The following is an 18,176-nucleotide window of genomic DNA, read 5'->3' as shown; positions in this document are numbered from 1 at the left end:
TCAGCTGATATCAAGTACATGTACAGACGTCTATAAAACACCATTACTAACCAGCCCTGCTGTGAAAAAGAAATAAAGACACCCACATGAAAAAGTCCTCTAATTGAACAAAACACTCAAAAAAATCCTTCATTTAAAATAAACACTCACTATCTTATTTTACCCATTTATTACTGTAAAATTAAAAGTAATAAAACATCATATTCCTCACCTGGCTGATGACAATCCATCCAATAAGCCAACTCAACTAAATCTGAGCTGCAATGCTGAACAGTGGCATGATGCGACTACTTATCTGTGAATGCAGGAAACACTGAGCTGAGCTTCAGTGACCTGTGGTGATGTCATTGAGGTTACCGCCAGTCAAAGGCAGCGGTTCTCAGGCTAAGCTCAGTTTCTGTTGGATTCACGGCTGAGTGGTGGCATCATGCCAACTACAGCCACGCAATCCAGATGTTGCGGAGTTGGCCTCTTTATGGGTAAAATGGATTGCTGTTCGACAGATGAGGAATATGGTGTTTTATTATTTGTAAATTTATATTAATAAGTGGGTAAACCAGTGTGAGGAGTGTTTCTTTGAAATAAAGGAGTTTGTGCTTTTATTTCAATTAAAGGACTTTACTCTGTGTATGTTTTTATTACATTTAGACTATGGAGTTAGTAATGGGGGTGTCTTATAGATGCCTCTCCATTACTAACCTGTTGGCTTGATGTCAGCTGACATGACAAAGTTGACATCAGCCCCACAAATAATACCCCATTTACCACTGCACCAGGGCAAGTGGGAAGATCCAGGCAAAGTGCCAGTATTAGCAAACCTAATAGATGCACCTTTTCTGGGATGGCTGTGGGCTTTAATTTTTAGGCTTGGGGCAGGGCAATATCCATGGACACTTGCCAGTGTGAGAATATTAGCCCAGAGTTGTCTGCTTTAGCTTGACTAAATGTTCTGTGTAATGTTCTGTGTAAACTGAGGGTCCTGTTCCAATTTATGTTTTGCCCATTCTGCAAATTCAGCGTGCTGATCTGGCATCAGTCGAACATCCCTTTGGCGGATGTTAGCTACTCACAAATGGCACTATTACAAAATCCAGCTGCTGCAGCAACTCAACGAGGATGACCCAAATCGGTGCGCTGAATTTGCAGAATGGGCAAAACAAAAATTGGAACAGGACCCTCAGTTTACACAGAACATTATGTTCAGTGATGAGGCAAACTTTTTGGGGTGGGCCATTTATATGGATACATGTAAATAAAATGGGAATGGTCACAGTTTTCTTGCGTAGGGTGTCTTGCATTGAAATCTGCTGCAATGACCCGAGTACTGCATTCATCAGACATCAACACAATTTCTATTCTCTTCTCACGTGTTAACCTCTGCGAAATGTCAATGGCTAAAAACAAAGAAAAACTTGTAAATAAAACTCATGAAAGAATAGTTACGTTAAAACCAAGCAAATCATTGTTTTTCTTGTGAAATTCTCAATAGGTTTGATGTATCACATCACATGACTCTCTTCCCATTGGAAAAAATAAAGTGATATCCAAAATGGTCAACTTCAAAATGGCCACCATGGTCACCACCCATCTTGAAAAGTTTTCTCCCTCCCATATACTAATGTGCCACAAACAAGAAGTTGATATCACCAATTATTCCCATTTTATTTAGGTGTATCCATATACATGGCCCACCCTGTAGATTGTGCTAACTGCACATGGGTAATAAAGCAGATGCTGAGTCAAGGAAGAGAACACACAGGACGCTAGGAGCATGACCCTGTCGCTTTCCCAGAGATGAATAGCCTGAGGGTTGGTCTTGCTCTGTAACTCAACTCTGCTAACTGCGCACATGATGGAGACAGATGCTAAGCCAAGGAAAGATACCCAGTCCTAACCCTACCTGACTACGTAGGTACTCTCAGAGACTACAGCAACACACTCAAACATGCAGACAGAGTGGTAGAGTATCCACTCATAAACCACACATAAGTGATACTAGCGCACCCACGTGTGCCGCTGGAATCCTTTTATACACAAGGCTCCACCCCATGCACTCATGCCCGGTTGGCAGAGACGTCGCCCGCAGACCGATCTGGAGCTGCCACCTCGCCACAGCAGCAAATGTTGGACCACCAATGAGCAGAAGCCACATCACGGACATGCTCAGTCAGATGATCTCTGGACAGACTCCCAATCATCAGGCTGCACCTGCATATCGCTGGTTACCATAGACTTTACTGGGGAGCCAGCAGTAACTAAATGAATACCATGAGCCTGAGCAAGATGCTGGGACCAATGTCTGTGTTGAGCAGCACTTGCAATGGCTGGACCAGAATGGGAGACTACAGCACCAGGCAATGCTTGGGATCTATCCCGTGCAGTCGGAGAATCCTGAAGCCTAACGAACACAACCTGGGATGAACAACCAACATGTTTCAGCTAATAGCCTTAATCATGTTATGTAACACCCTGGACTGAATAGATTTCTAATATAGATCACAAGTTAGTGGTGCACAGGTGTGAGCTAATGGAGATAGCAAAACACCTGAAAAGTTACAGTAACTCAATAAAGAGCCACAAAAACTTAATGCATAGAGTTGGAAGAAAATAAACACATATATCATACATAAATATGCAAAGATGGTATGAAAAGAAAACATTTTTTTCCTTGCTAAAAAAATATGTGTAGTATACCAAGACAAATAAAAAAAATCATTAGAATTAATTGTATTGTAAAATAAGATCTTGTCGTAGATTCTATCCTATGATGGACTCTGGCCTGTAGCTTAAAAATCCAAAGAGATTTGCCGTTCAACAATTTTCGTCTTAAATCACCTCCTCTCTTAGGTCTATACACTTTTTCTATGCCATAGAATTTTAGGGAGCTGATATTACCCTCATGTATTTGAGAAAAATGTTTTGAGACTGCTGATACTCAAACAGCTTTCATATTAACCGCATTAGACATGTGCATTGTTCACATTCAATGATATAAATAACACATGTTGTATTACAATATATAACATTATTATAGAAAATTCTTTGTTGTGATAGATTTAAATTTTTGTTTATTATGAACTACATGTGAGCATGCTTAACAGGGAGCATGTCTCCTCCTACATCCACATCTGAGAAAACATTTTGTAGATAACCAGATAGGCTGATGCAAGGATGCTTCATTGGAAAAAATAACTAGGTGAAAGAATATTCCCTACTGTAGGTGATTTTTAGCAACCAAACGCACTTCAGCTTTTTCAGAATATCAATAAGTTTAGGATCTTCATTTAATATTAGCAGATATTTACGTATGATATTAACAATTTCTGTATACTGGGAGCTATATTGGGTGGAAAAGGTAATACAATTATTAGTGTTATTCGTTTTAGGTTTATCTGACAATAGGTTCTGTCTGTTAATTTTTTTCACAGCTGCATCAGCTTTTCTCAGAGTCCGATTAGAGTAGCCTCTATGTTGCAATCTATGGATGGTTTTATTAGCCCCTGTATTATAAGTTGATGGCAGGGAAGAGTTTCTTTTCATCCTAATAAGTTCACCAATGGGGATATTCTCAATTACGTGAGGTGGATGGCAAGAACTAGCTTCCAAAATAGAGTTGCTATCTGTGGATTTTTTTAAAAGGTATAATAATAATAGACCCAGTATTTATATTCCCAGGGTTTTTCTTAAAAAAAAGTGTTCTTTACAACTTGATTGATTTTTATAGTCGTTGTTCTGTCCTCACTAAATGAAGCAGACTTCAGGTAGCTTATACAGGCAGCTAAACCGCTATACCAGGGTCCAATAAGAAGACTGTAGGTTGAATCTGTGTTTTATTGAACGTGATGGTATAATGGCGCGATGAAACTACAAGCAAAAACATATATGCATACAATCAATACTGGGTTTATCAGGGATTCGTATATACATAATACATCATCTGCACTAATATCTAACCAGGGGAGAACTAACTAAGCAGGCTAATATGAGACAGGAATTAGATGTGGGAAACATAGATACATACCAGCGATGCTATCACAAGGGGGGAAGAGAAATGAGATGCTTCCTGAATGCAGGCAGAAGGAAAATGGAGAACTGGAAGGAAATGGGGGCTGAACTAACCATAATCCTCTGCAATGGCTACCAGGATGCATTACAACCTTACCAGAATGCACTGCAGCGGTGGGAAAAAGTAAGCAAAGTGAAAGTAAAATAACACTGCGGTTATGACTCTCGTCACTAGATGGAGCCAAAAAACACTGAAAATATTAACAAGCAGATAATTAGGATTATGAGTCAGATGTCGGAGACAGAACACTCCCCATCTGGCATCAAACGGATGTCACTATTCTTTTTCTCCGAAGACAACAATAGGACCAGCTCAGTTACTGGTCTGGAGAATGTCTAAAGTTCATTCCCTTTGACCATCCTCAGTTCAACTTTGCGGACGTTGCCATCCTTACTCGGGAATGTTGCGGTCACTAGACCAAGTGGCCACTGGTTCAAATTCGCTTGACAGTCTTTCACAAGGACGAGGTCACCAATGCCTAGCTTAGGCCTGGTAGATTACCCTGCAGCCACGGACGAAGTGGCAGACAAATACTGTCTGTGCCACCTGTCCCAGAATGTGTTTGCAAGACTTTCTACCTGTCTCCATTGGCGCTTGTAGAGGTTCTTAACGTTGAATTTTCCTGGAGGGGCACTGGATAGTCCTGTTTTCTGGGTGAGGAGAGTAACTGGAGTCAATGTATGAAGTGTAGACAACTGAGGGCAGATTCCAGCATCTAAATCCTCTCTCACTAGTTCAAAGGTGTCTGGAAAACGTTCCTCAGTGTACAATAGTTTTGGTCCTGAGAGCTATGTTGTGCTTCCTAGTCGACTTGCATCAACTGCTCTAGTTGCGTGATATGCAGGGTTTTGGTCTGTGGGAATGTAATGTCACTGTTATGGATGAACTGATCACCTAATTCGTAGCACTCGGTTGTTGACATAAACATAGAATCTGTTAGAGCTGGCGGAACGCACCAAATATTAAAAGATGGTAGTAAGGTGCGTTCTCAGCCCGGGATCCACCGTGCAGGGGTGGTAAACTGCTGCTCAGTAATGGCGGACGCTATATGGCAGTATAATAGAAAAACACACGTGGGTTAGCGTCACCCATTGTGTACAGGGGCGGACTCTGTTGCTTCACAGAGCCACACTACCGCAGAACATAAATGCCAGAGCCTGTTTAAAGCTCTCAGAGCTCAGCAAGGAAGCGCACAGAATGCGGTCACAGAACTCTGTCCCAAGGACACTGGGTCAGAGTCCCTCTAGACCTTCTGGGCGCGTGGCTTCATACCTGCAGACGCCACTATAGACGCTGACTATGGTGGAGTGTCGAGCACGTGCACCATGGTGTGCAGAGCCAGCGGTGGATATTGATGCCAGTCTCAGACTCTGCCTCTACCTACACCTCAGCCTGGGTGCTTAACAGGCTAGGCTGCACAACACATGCGAACCAAGGGTAGGGGTTTCTTAATGAGTCATTCACCAGAGACATTCATACATGCAAACAACACTCACTCCTCATAGTCTGGTAATGCAGTCTATACTAGTGCATGGCCGAGTGGCCATACGAACATTTTATAGCAGCATCCTTCCAGGACCTTCCTGACCTTACTGATGGTCCAATCCGAGCTGGAGAAGGACCTGAGCATGTGTCCTACGATCTCCAATGAGAGATCATCCCACGGGCATGCTCAGTGGACCAACAGGAGGACTTAGTCCCTGGAGTAGCTCGCTGCTGACCAGCATGCGTTGCTATAGCTGGAACAGAGGTGGCAGCAGCAACCAAACCTACAGAGGTGGTCTGAGCAGAGTGCCGTGATCGACGAGTCTGCTAAGCAGCCTCCTCTGTGGCTGGAGAGGAATGGGAGGCTGCCGAATGCAAGGCTCGGCATTCCTGCTGTGCAGCGACAGGAACTCGATGCCTAACAGTATCATCTAGTTTAATTGTGGATGTATCCAAAGACTACTTTGCTGTCTGAGTAGAACTAGGCCTGTGTCAGGTCAATATCCATCTCGGATGCAATGAACTCTGCTAACTTGACGGTACCACAGGGCTCTGTCCTGGGCCCTGTGTTGTTCAACATCTTTATCAATGATTTAGATGAAGGAATGGAGGGTAAACTGATTAAATTTGCTGATGACACAAAGCTTGGAGGGCTAGCTAATACTATGGAAGAGAGAGAGAGGATTCAAAAAGATATAAATAAACTGGAGCAGTGCGCAGCAACTAACAGAATGGTTTTTAACAGGGAAAAATGCAAAGTACTACATCTGGGCAATAAAAATTAAAAAAGCATATACAGAATGGGAGGAATAGGGCTAAGCAACAGCACATGTGAAAAACACTTGGGTATACTAATAGATCAGAGACTGAATATGAGTCAACAGTGTGATGCAGCAGCAAAAAAGGCAAATGCAATTCTAGGATGTATTAACAGAAGCATACAGTCTAGATCACATGAAGTCATCATTGCCCTCTACTCCTCTTTGGTCAGACCTCATCTGGAATACTGTGTCCAGTTCTGGGCGCCACATTTTAAAAAAGACATCAACAAACTGGAGCAAGTTTAGAAAAGAACGACCAGAATGGTGACCAGTCTGCAAACCCTGTCTTATGAGGAAAGGTTGCAGGATTTGGGAATGTTTAGCTTGCAGAAGAGAAGACTGAGAAGAGACTTAATAGCTGTCTACAAACATCTCAAGGGTTGTCACATTGTAGAGGGATCATCTTTATTCTCATTTGCACAAGGAAAGACTAGGAGCAATGGGATGAAACTGAATGGGAAGAGACACAGATTAGATATTAGAAAAAACTTTTTGACAGTTAGAGTGATCAATGAGTGGAATAGGCTGCCATGATAGGTGGTGAGTTCTCCTTCAATAGAAGTCTTCAAACAGAGGCTGGACAGACATCTCTCTGGGATGATTTAGCAAATCCTGCTTTGAGAAGGGGGTTGGACCAGATGGCCCAGGAGGTCCCTTCCAACTCTACGATTCAATGATTCTATGATTCTATGACAGCTAAGACTGCAGCACAAAGCTCTAACCTTGGTATAGTGTGCTCTGGTTGTGGAGCAAATTTGGCCTTCCCCATAACGAATCTGATGTGGCTCTGACATTTGGAGTCTACAGTTTTGAGATAGGCAACAGCAGCAATTGCTTTGACAGAAGCATCTGCAAATAAATACAGTCTTTGGCTTCGTGTTTCTGTTGACGACACAGGGGTGTATGGTCTTGGAACATTCAGGTTGGAGAGGGCTGCTAAAGAGTTCTTCCATACTTCCACTGGATTCTCTTATCAGGTGGTAGAGGTGCATCCCAGTCAGATGTTTCCTTAGTTAAGTCTCTTAGTAAGGCTTTGCCTTGTATAGTGACAGGAGCTGCAAAACCTAAAGGATCGTACAGGCTGTTGATGGTAGACACGACACCTCTGTGTGTGAAAGGCTTTTCTTCCTGGCTGACCTGAAAGGTGAAAGTGTCTGACTGTAGATTCCAGAGAAGCCCGAGGCTGTGTTGCATTGGTGTGGGGTCTGACCCCAGCTCCAGGCCTCTGAGACCATTACACAAGTCTTGTGAAGGGAATGTTTTCATGAGTTCTTGGCTGTTTGAGGCTATTATGTGAAGCCTGAGGTTCGAGCAAGTGAGCATCTCTTGGGCTCTCCTGAGAAGACTGAATGCAGTCTCATTTGAAGGCATGACTTTCAGACAGTCATCAACATAAAAGTCTTTTTCTATGAATTCTCTGACATCTGATCCGTATTCTGTTTCTCCTTCTTGAGCCGATCTTTTGAGTCCATGGCGACTGCAGGTGAAGGGCTGTTGCCAAAGATGTGCACTCTCATGCGATACTCTGTGACCTCTTTAGTAGGATCATTGTCTCTGTACTAGAAGAATCTTAAGAAGTTCCTGTCTCTCTCTCACAAGGAAACAATGGAACATTTGCTGGATGTCAGCAATGAAGGCAATGGAATCCATATGGAAGCGCATAAGGATTCCCAGCAGTTTGTTATTGAGGTCTGGTCCTGTCAGTAGAACATCATCCAGGGAGATATCATCAAACATAGTGTGGCGCCCCTGAGGCTTCTGTCACCACAGAGGTACTGCACCTTCTTCTAAGGTGTAGTGCCCCACCATCCAGGTAGACTGGGAACTCCCTTCCGCATTCCAACACCTGCACCCCACACACAGGATAATTCAGCAGGGACCCATCCATGCTTTATGATGGAAAGGTCATAGGGTGCCTTTTGTGGTCCCTGGCTTCGTAACACGAGAGGTGCTGGGGAGGCGGGTGGAGTTAGATATAAAAGAGTGGGAAGAGTGAAAGTTAGTGGCTAGTTGGCTAGAGGAGAGAGAAGAGAGAAGATGGGTGTCTGAGGGACGTGCTGCAGCAGGTCCCAGTGATCTGGGCTGCTGGCACGAGAAAGACCAGAAAAAGAGACTGATAAGAGTGATAACCTAACCTTCCATAAGAGAGATAGAACAGATAGGAACGAAGGAGAATAGACGGACGGTGGGAAGCTGGTTGAAGAAAGATAGAGAACCCTTCCAGTCCAGAGAGCGCAAAGGCCGGAGGTTGATTGGATCTTTATGTCCGGCAACAGACACCGGAGGAGTAGTGAGCCGCTAACGCCTTGCTCCCATCATAGACTTAGGACACAACAGCAACTGAATAGAGAGCCGGGATGCAGTGAGGAGTCCCCGAAGTAGGCTACAGCTATCTATCATACAAGTAAAGACTAGGAACACCTAGAGAGAGGCATTCCAGGGTAACTAAGTACTGGAGTGCTTCGCACCTAAAGGCGCATTGGAGGAGTCATTCAGTAAGGTACATGTTGGCGGAGTGTGGAGGGGAGAATCCTATCCTGCCTGGAGGTTGGCTGGAGCCCTGACCTGGAGAACACGGTACAGAAGCAGGCAGTTGTGTGAACTGCAAACAGTGAGTAAAGCTTTGGAACCGCATACTCCTGGTGTCCTCCAGTTATTCCCGCACCACTACACCTGGGTACCAGCCTCCATACTATTCTGTGCCTCTCCTCATCCATTGCACCTACACTGCCCTGGGACTACAGCTCCACCTGTGGGGAGCTATACCATCTCTGCTGCACCACACCATCAGTCCCAATGGATCTCCATGCAGCATTGGCTCAACATCTTACTTGCCAAACACCACGGGTGGCGTCACGAACTACCTAATAAACTTTAACACCATTAACATCTCCGCCATTGATATTGGGCGACCAGGGCCACGGACCGGGTCACCGCTGCTGTGACACATTCCCGCCTCGACACCGGCCCGGTACCGAGTAACCCGCTGCCCTGGGTGTGTGAGGGCGACCCAATTTTGGCGTCACGATCAGGATGACGAGACCCGATGCCATCGGGTTCTGTGTGCCTTGGATTTACAACTTTTGAAAATGTGCAGAAGACCAAATTTAATAGACTGTAAAATGGACATTAGAAATGGCCGCTGGGGCGGAGAAGAAGGGCGTGAAGAGATGGGAGGTCCTAAGAAAAGACCGCGAAGAGTCTTGGGCAGTCCCTGCCTGAATTACTATGTGACCGATGCACACCCCCCGAGGGGTTCGTATACTTTGTTGGTATGGAGGCGCTGGAAGAAGACGCCGCCCCCGGAAGGAGGGGCAGAGAAAGCCAGTGGCGAGCAGAAGGGCGGAGCAAGAAGAAGAACGCCAGAACACCATCTTGGAGAGTGAGGGAGGAGGCCTGCGGAGCGCGGGGAAGTGCAAACCTCCGGCGCCATGGCTGATGGCTCCAACCCAAGCTCCGGAATGAACAGCCAGCAATTGGAAGATGAAATCACCGAACTGACTACCCGTCTGCAGCTACGAAGAGAAGCGCTGGAGAAGCTGAGACGGCAGCGCGCCCCGGCGGGGCCTACACCAGCGGTACCACCCTCTCCATTGGTACCAGCTGCTACTGCATTGGACTGTCCCCGGGCGGCGCTGGCCTACACATCTATTTTGACCGTGTGGTTGAGCACCACCGGCCCGGAGAAACTACCGGAGGACCCGGGAGTGGAAGCAGAGCTCCCGCCTGTACCTGGCGCGGCTGCGCCGATCCCCACAGAGACCCCTGCAGATCCAGAACCCGCAACTGCTCCTTTGTCATCTGCACCAGAGCCGAGGCCGCACCGCCGGGAGACCTCAGGTACGTCCGGTGCCCCTTTCCCTGAGAAGACCCGGGGTTGCCCCACCGTTGCAACGGCCGGCCAGGTTGTGTTAGACCTGGTCTGGGACCGGGAAGCCAGTCCCCGGGGGGAGATACCGGAGCCCCCAACGGTGGCACCGCAGGCCCCAGTAGGCCAAAGCAGGCCCCGGGAGGAGCAGAATGAGGCCTATTGCCAAGTCACCATTAAAAAGCTGGCAGATGAGTACCGGGAGAGGGAGCAGAGGAGAATGGCTGTACTGGGCCCGGATTTGAGCACGAAAGAGAGGACCCGTGCTGAGCATTACAGTTCCCGGGATGCCGCAGGATGGGGGCAGGTCCTTAACGTCAATCGAGAACGGGGGTTCGGATTTATTGCAGACCCCAAGAGGATAAGTGACTTTTTCTTTAAATCAGAGAGACGTTGAATCCCACTTGCCTAAAGGACACCCTAAAAGAGACCTGCAGCCTGGGGAGTATGTGACCTTTACCCGGCATGAGGGACTCAGGGGATGGTACGCCCTGTATTTACGACGTATCCCTGCAGCGTTCATCGAGAGGTACCTGCCATCAAGATCTCCATCTACCGGTACCCCACAGACTGCTCAGGTACCTGTTTCCAAGAACCAGGCTGCTATTGTATCACCTCCAGTTTGGCAGCCCAAACCAAAGATCTTTGGCTTGACACCGTGGGAAGAGGAGTACCTGCGGTTTGCCAATGACTACTTTGAATCTGGTAGCCACTAAGGAAATAAATTACAAAATTTCTCATTACCCAGGAGGGTTTGTTGCACCAGTTGTGCCTTTGCCTTTTTGTTCATCATGTTGCCCAGTTTTTGATTGGCAGCGTTGTTTTTGAAATGGAACTGTGGAGATCATAGATGCTGATTGATCCAAAAACTTTTATTGTAAATAGTTGCACCTCTTTAGGTGCCCTTTCTTGGTTTTACATATAAAGACACTTTGCGAAGATAATGTTTTTGCATGGACGCTTTTCGAAGAATGATGTCTACCTCAAGGGACACTGCAAGAAAGCCCAGCTGGGAGCAGTGTTCAGCACCTTACAAGAATTTTTAATGTTTTATGATAACGTATTTGATAATGTTGTGTCTTGTGAAAAGTAAATGTCTTTTATAGAACATTGGATACAGAGAATTAGAAAAGTTTTTAGATAGAATGTGAGAATTGAATAAAGACTGAAGAATTGAAAGTGACAGTTGACAGGCCAAGAGTAGATGGTCAGTGTCTTGCATCTAGTAGAAGAAAGAAAAAGAAAAAGAGTATAATTGATAGAAAATGTACTAAAGAAAAAGTGTTGAGTATAGCACTTTGAATTAAGAATTGCACTTAAGTAAATTTTTGATACTAAGATAGGAAGTTAACCTGTTTGTAACGTTTGAGAAATGTACCTCCTACATTAGGAAGATTAGATAAGTATTGTTGAATAGCATTTAAAAAATTTTGTGTGTTCCTGTATTGTACTTTTTGTTGTCTTACAGCCCGCGGATGTGCTGTGTTTAACGGGGGGTATGTGGTGCCCCTGAGGCTTCAGTCGCCACAGAAATACTGCACCTTCTCCTAAGGTGTAGTGCCCCACCATCCAGGTAGGCTGGGAACTCCCTTTCGCATTCCAACACCTGCACCCCACACACAGGATAGTTCAGCAGGGACCCATCCTTGCTTTATGCTGGAAAGGTCATATGGTGTCTTTTGTGGTCCCTGGCTTCGTAACACGAGAGGTGCTGGGGAGGCGGGTGGAGTTAGATTTAAAAGAGTGGGAAGAGTGAGAGTTAGTGGCTAGTTGGTTAGAGAAGAGAGAAGAGAGAAGATGGGTGTCTGAGGGACGTGCTACAGCAGGTCCCAGTGATCTGGGCTGCTGGCACGAGAAAGACCAGAGAAAGAGACTGATAAGAGTGATAACCTAACCTTCCATAAGAGAGATAGAACAGATCGGAACGAAGAAGAATAGAAGGACGGTGGGAAGCTGGTTGAAGAAAGTTAGAGAACCCTTCCAGTCCAGAGAGCGCAAAGGCCGGGGCCTGGTCCCCGAGGTTGATTGGATCTTTATGTCCGGCAACAGACACCAGAGGAGTAGTGAGCCGCTAACGCCTTGCTCCCATCATAGACTTGGGACACAACAGCAACTGAATAGAGAGTCGGGATGCAGTGAGGAGTCCCCGAAGCAGGCTACAGCTGTCTGTCATACAAGTAAAGACTAGGAACACCTAGAGAGAGGCATTCCAGGGTAACTAAGTACTGGAGTGCTTCGCACCTAAAGGCGCATTGGAGGAGTCGTTCAGTAAGGTACATGTTGGCGGAGTGTGGAGGGGAGAATCCTATCCTGCCTGGAGGTTGGCTGGAGCCCTGACCTGGAGAACACGGTATGGAGGCAGGCAGTTGTGTGAACTGCAAACAGTGAGTAAAGCTTTGGAACCGCATACTCTGGTGTCCTCAAGTTATTCCCGCACCACTACACCTGGGTACCAGCATCCATACCATTTTGCTCCTCTCCTCATCCATTGCACCTACACTGCCCTGGGACTACAGCTCCACCTGTGGGGAGCTATACCATCTCTGCTGCACCACACCATCAGTCCCAGCGGATCTGCATGCAGCATTGGCTCAACATCTTACTTGCCAAACACCACGGGTGGTGTCACGAACTACCTAATAAACTTTAACACCATTAACATCTCCGCCATGGATATTGGGCGCCCAGGGCCACGGACAGGGTCACCGATGCTGTGACACTTTCCCGCCTCGACACCGGCCCGGTACCAAGTACCCCGCTGCCCTGGGTGTGCTAGGGTGACCCAATAGCACTGGAGATAAACACCACTCTAATCTGGCCTGGTTTCTTAGGGTGGTATACTCCAAACATGCGTAGGAACCAGCATTCTTCAGAGTCTTTGAGAGTGGGAGCTAGTTCTGCATGACAATTCTCAAAGATCTTTGACATGAAGGAGAAAAAGTGATCTTTTAGCTCCGGTTTCCTCTTCAGATTATGTTTAACCCCTTAGCGACAGAGCCAGTTTGCAGCTTAATGACCAGGCCAATTTTTACAATTCTGACCACTGTCCCTTTATGAGGTTATAACTCTGGAACGCTTTAATGGATCCTGCTGATTCTAAGACTGTTTTTTCGTGACATATTGTACTTCATATTAGTGGTAAAATTTCTTCGATAAGTCTTGTGTTTATTTATGAAAAAAATGGAAATATGGCGAAAATTTTGAAAATTTTGCAATTTTAAAACTTTAAATTTTTATGCCCTCAAATCAGAGAGATGTGTCACACAAATTTCTTAATAAATAACATTTCCCACATGTCTACTTTACATCAGCATAATCTTGGAAGCAAATTTTTTTTTTGTTAGGAAGTTATAAGGGTTAAAAGTTGACCAGCGATTTCTCATTTTTACAACAAAATTTACAAAACCATTTTTTTTAGGGACCACATCATATTTAAAGTCATTTTGAGGGGTGTACATGACAGAAAATACCCAAAAGTGGCACCATTCTAAACACTAGACCCCTCAAGGTGCTCAAAACCACATTCAAGAAGTTTATTAACCCTTTAAGTGCTTCACAGGAACTAAAGCAATGTGGAAGGAAAAAATTAATATTTAACTTTTTTTTGCAAAAAATTTACTTCAGAACCAATTTTTTTTATTTTCACAAGTGTTAAAAGAGAAAATCAACCACAAAATTTGTTGTACAATTTCTCCTGAATACGCCGATACCCTATATGTGGGGGTAAACCACTATTTCAGCACACGGCAGAGCTCGCAAGGGATGGAGCGCCGTTTGACTTTTTCAACGCAGAATTGGCTGGAATTGAGATCGGATGCCATGTTGCGTTCGGAGAGCCCTTAATGTGCCTAAACAGTGGAAACCTCCAACAAGTGACCCCATTTTGGAAACTAGACCCATTAAGGAACTTATCTAGATGTGTGGTGAGCACTTTGAACCCCCAAGGGCTTCACAGAAGTTTATAACGTAGAGCCGTGAAAATAAGAAATCTATTTTTTTCCACAAAGATGATCTTTTCGCCCCCAAATTTTTATTTTTTACAAGGGTAACAGGAGAAATAATACCCGCACAGTTGTTATGCGATTTGTCCTGAGTACGCCGATACCCCATATGTGGGGGGGAACCACTGTTTGGGCGCATGGGAGAGCTCGGAAGGGAAGGAGTGCCATTTTGGAATGCAGACTTTGATGGAATGGTCTGCGGACATCATGTTGCGCTTGCAAAGCCCCTGATGGGCCTAAACAGTGGAAACCCCCCACAACTGACCCCATTTTGGAAACTAGACCCATTAAGGAACTTATCTAGATGTGTGGTGAGCACTTTGAACCTTCAAGTGCTTCACAGAAGTTTATAACGTAGAGCCGTGAAAATAAAAAATCCATTTTTTTTCCACAAAAATTATCTTTTCGCCCCAAAATTTTTATTTTTACAAGGGTAACAAGAGAAATCATACCCGCACAGTTGTTATGCGATTTGTCCTGAGTACGCCGATACCCCATATGTGGGGGGGAACCACTGTTTGGGCGCATGGGAGAGCTCGGAAGGGAAGGAGTGCCATTTTGGAATGCAGACTTTGATGGAATGGTCTGCGGGCATCATGTTGCACTTGCAGAGCCCCTGATGGGCCTAAACAGTGGAAACCCCCCACAAGTGACCCCATTTTGGAAATTAGACCCCCTAATGAACTTATCTAGATGTGTGGTGAACACTTTGAACCCCCAAGCGCTTCACAAAAGTTTATAAATGCAGAGCCGTGAAAATAAAAAGTCTTTTTTTATTTCTACAAAATGATTTTTTAGACCCCAATTTTTAGACCCCCAAAGTTGGCAAATAGTGGAAACCCCTCAATTCTTGCTCCAACCCTAACCCCAACACACCCCTAACCCTAATCCCAACCCTAATCCCTAATCCTAATTCTAACCCTAATTCTAGTTCGCCCTAACCCTAATTCTAACCCTAGTCGTGACCCGAGCCCTAACCCTAGCCCTAGCACAACCCTAACCCTAACCTAACCCTAACCCTAGCCTAACCCTAGCCCTAACCCTAGCCCAACCCTAACCCTAGCCCAACCCTAACCCTAACCCTAGCCCAACCCTAACCCTAACCCTAGCCCAACCCTAACCCTAACCCTACCCTAACCCTAACCCTAACCCTAGCCCTAACCCTACCCTAACCCTAACCCTAACCCTAATGGAAAACTGAAAAAAAAAATATTTTCTTTATTTCATTATATTGGCCTATATAAGGGAGTGATAAACGGGGGGTTATGTACTATTTTTTTTATTTTGATCACTATGATCGTTTATCATAGTGATCAAAATAATGAATGGAATCTGCCAGCCGGAGCCGGCAGATTCCCGGCGGGCGCACTGCGCATGCGCCCGCCATTTTCAAGATGGCGGCGCCCATCGGAGGATGCCGGCGGGACGTGGGACCACCGGGAGGGGACGGAGGGCCACGGAGAGGTACCGGGGGGGATCGTGGACCCTATTTCTCTCTCCTCTGATGTGCGATCACATCAGAGGAGAGAGAAATTAAATGTAAAATCGCGGCTTTTTTTTTTTTTGCGGTCGCCGTTATAGGGTTAATAACGGCGATCGCAAAAGCGGGGGTCGGTAAAAACCGACCGATTCATGTTCTCTGGGGTCTCGGCTACCCCTGGCAGCTGAGACCCAGGAGAAAATCTGACACTGGGGGGCGCTATTCACTTAAATCACAGCGCCGTGAATTAACGGCGCTGTGGTTTTAGTACCCTTAATTACCGCCGTTAAAAGGCGTATCGGCGGTCGTTAAGGGGTTAAGAGAGGAGAAACGTTTTAATGCCTGATTTCTGTTGTTTGGTAGACGTGGTCTGTGGGTTCTGAAGGGAAGAGGTGCGACCCAGCTGTTGGTCTCATCTTTTGCAAGTCCCATGTCCATTACCTCTAAGAACAACTTGTCCTCTACCGACATTGCTATTTGGTTGTCTTGCTTAGTTCTCTGGAAGACTGTGCACCCCAACTGATCCTCATAGCTTCCTGACACTATACTGCTGTCATGAGTAAAGTCTATTAAATGATTGGGTAGTTGGATGCTGTGTGATAGTTCCTTGACATGGAACTCGTTGTTGCAAGGTTGAAACAGAGATGGGTGTCCTTTCTCCAATGTATTTGCTACCATACTTGTCACAGAAGATGGGGCATGCCTATGTCCCAAGCATACATTTCCTATTATGATCCATCCTAGGACTAGCCTTTGGGCATAGGGAGCATTGTGGAGTCCATTGATATGACATCTCACTTTATGGACCAGTATGACATTTCTTCCCAACAGCAGTATTATCTTTGCCTGATGGTTGAGGTCCAGTTAAAGGTGTGTTAGGCGCTTCAAGTGAGCATGATGGATTGACACATCCGGCGTAGGTATTTCAGATCTATTGTCTTGCATCTGGTTACACTCGATGATTGTAGGTAGAGGTTGGCAGAATTGTACGTCTAAGGACTCAATTTGGTAATCAGTGGCTTTCCTGCCAGCTGTTGTCACAGTACCTGCACATGTCTTTAATGAGTAGGGGGTTCTTGGCCCTTTGATGTTGAATAGGTCAAAGAATGTTGATTTAGCAAAGGATCGATTACTTTGATCATCCAAGATAGCACACAGTCTTACAGCTTTGCCTCTATGACAATTTGGGTACACTCTGACGAGGCATATTTTTGAATAGGACCTACTGTCTATTGTCCCTTTACAGACTTCAGTACATTGTGAAGTGATCTCTAGCATAGCTGCATCAGTGCTCCTTTCCTCCCCGCCATGTTCACTGTCAGATGTTGTGTTTTGCACACTCCATGGAGCTGGGCCAGGGCGTAGAGCAGTGTTATGATCTGTGGTGCCATATTCTGTGCATTTTACACTAACCTTGCAATCTTTGGCGAGATGAGTTGTAGATGAGCAGCACTTGTAACAGATGCCGTTCTCCTTCAGGAAGCTTCTGCAATCTGGCATAGATTTTCCTCTGAAGGCTCTGCATTTCAGGAGAGGATGAGGCTTCTGATGGAGCGGGCACTGCTTGTCAGGTTCTTGTACCTTTGTCTATGATTGGGAGCAGCCAGCAGATCTGTAATTGGAACTTGGAGAAGAAACATAAGTCTTGTGCACTGCCACAGATGTTCTGCGTGGGTTTGCATCTGGTGACGGCGTGGCATATGACATTGCAAAGTCAAAGCTGGGATCACTTCTGATTGTCGCTTGTTCGTGTATAAAGTTTACAAAAACAGAGAAGGGAGGGAATGGAACACTGTGTTTGTATTTGTATGTGGAGCCACCTCTCCTGTAGATTGTAGGGCAACTTTAGGACTATAGGGTTTACATCTTTGGCTGTGTGAAGAAATGCAAGTCCTTGCAGGTCACCTTCACATTTGGCAACTAGGACTTCCTTTAGCAGGTCACTTAGTTCTCTAAGTTTCTTGAGACCTTTGTTAGATATTTTAGGAAAGTCATCAATTCTTTTGAACAAGGCTCTCTCTATTACCTCTGCTGAGCCGTAACACTCATCCAGCCTCATCCAGATCTCTTTGAGGCCAATTTGAGGGGGGGTTTACATTAATGTCTCTGATCCTTACTGCGTGTTTGACTGACTCTTCTCCTAGGTATTTGACTAAGGGTGTGTGCACATATAAGCTGTCATGGATACACCGCCTCCAGTGGGGCGAATTTAAATAATAAGACGTGCAGCTGGATACACCGCATCCAACTGGCGAATTTAGATATTACTCGTATATATACAAAAATCTGGAAACCCTGCCTCCAGTAAGGCGAATTTAAATAATAATGGGGAAACCTAGGTAACAATAACAATGGAGGGCCCTGCGATAGGGAAACGGGGAGTCAGTGTCTCTACACTCCTATCGTTCCCTATGTTGGTTCTGCACCTAGCGACTCACAGGAACCTCAAAACCCT

The sequence above is a fragment of the Dendrobates tinctorius genome, unplaced genomic scaffold (assembly GCF_039654945.1).
Source record: "Dendrobates tinctorius isolate UK_male_01 unplaced genomic scaffold, ASM3965494v1 ptg000015l, whole genome shotgun sequence".
Lineage (NCBI taxonomy): Eukaryota > Metazoa > Chordata > Amphibia > Anura > Dendrobatidae > Dendrobates > Dendrobates tinctorius.
The sequence above is the reverse complement of the archived record's forward strand: the minus strand, read 5'-3'. Positions refer to the sequence as shown.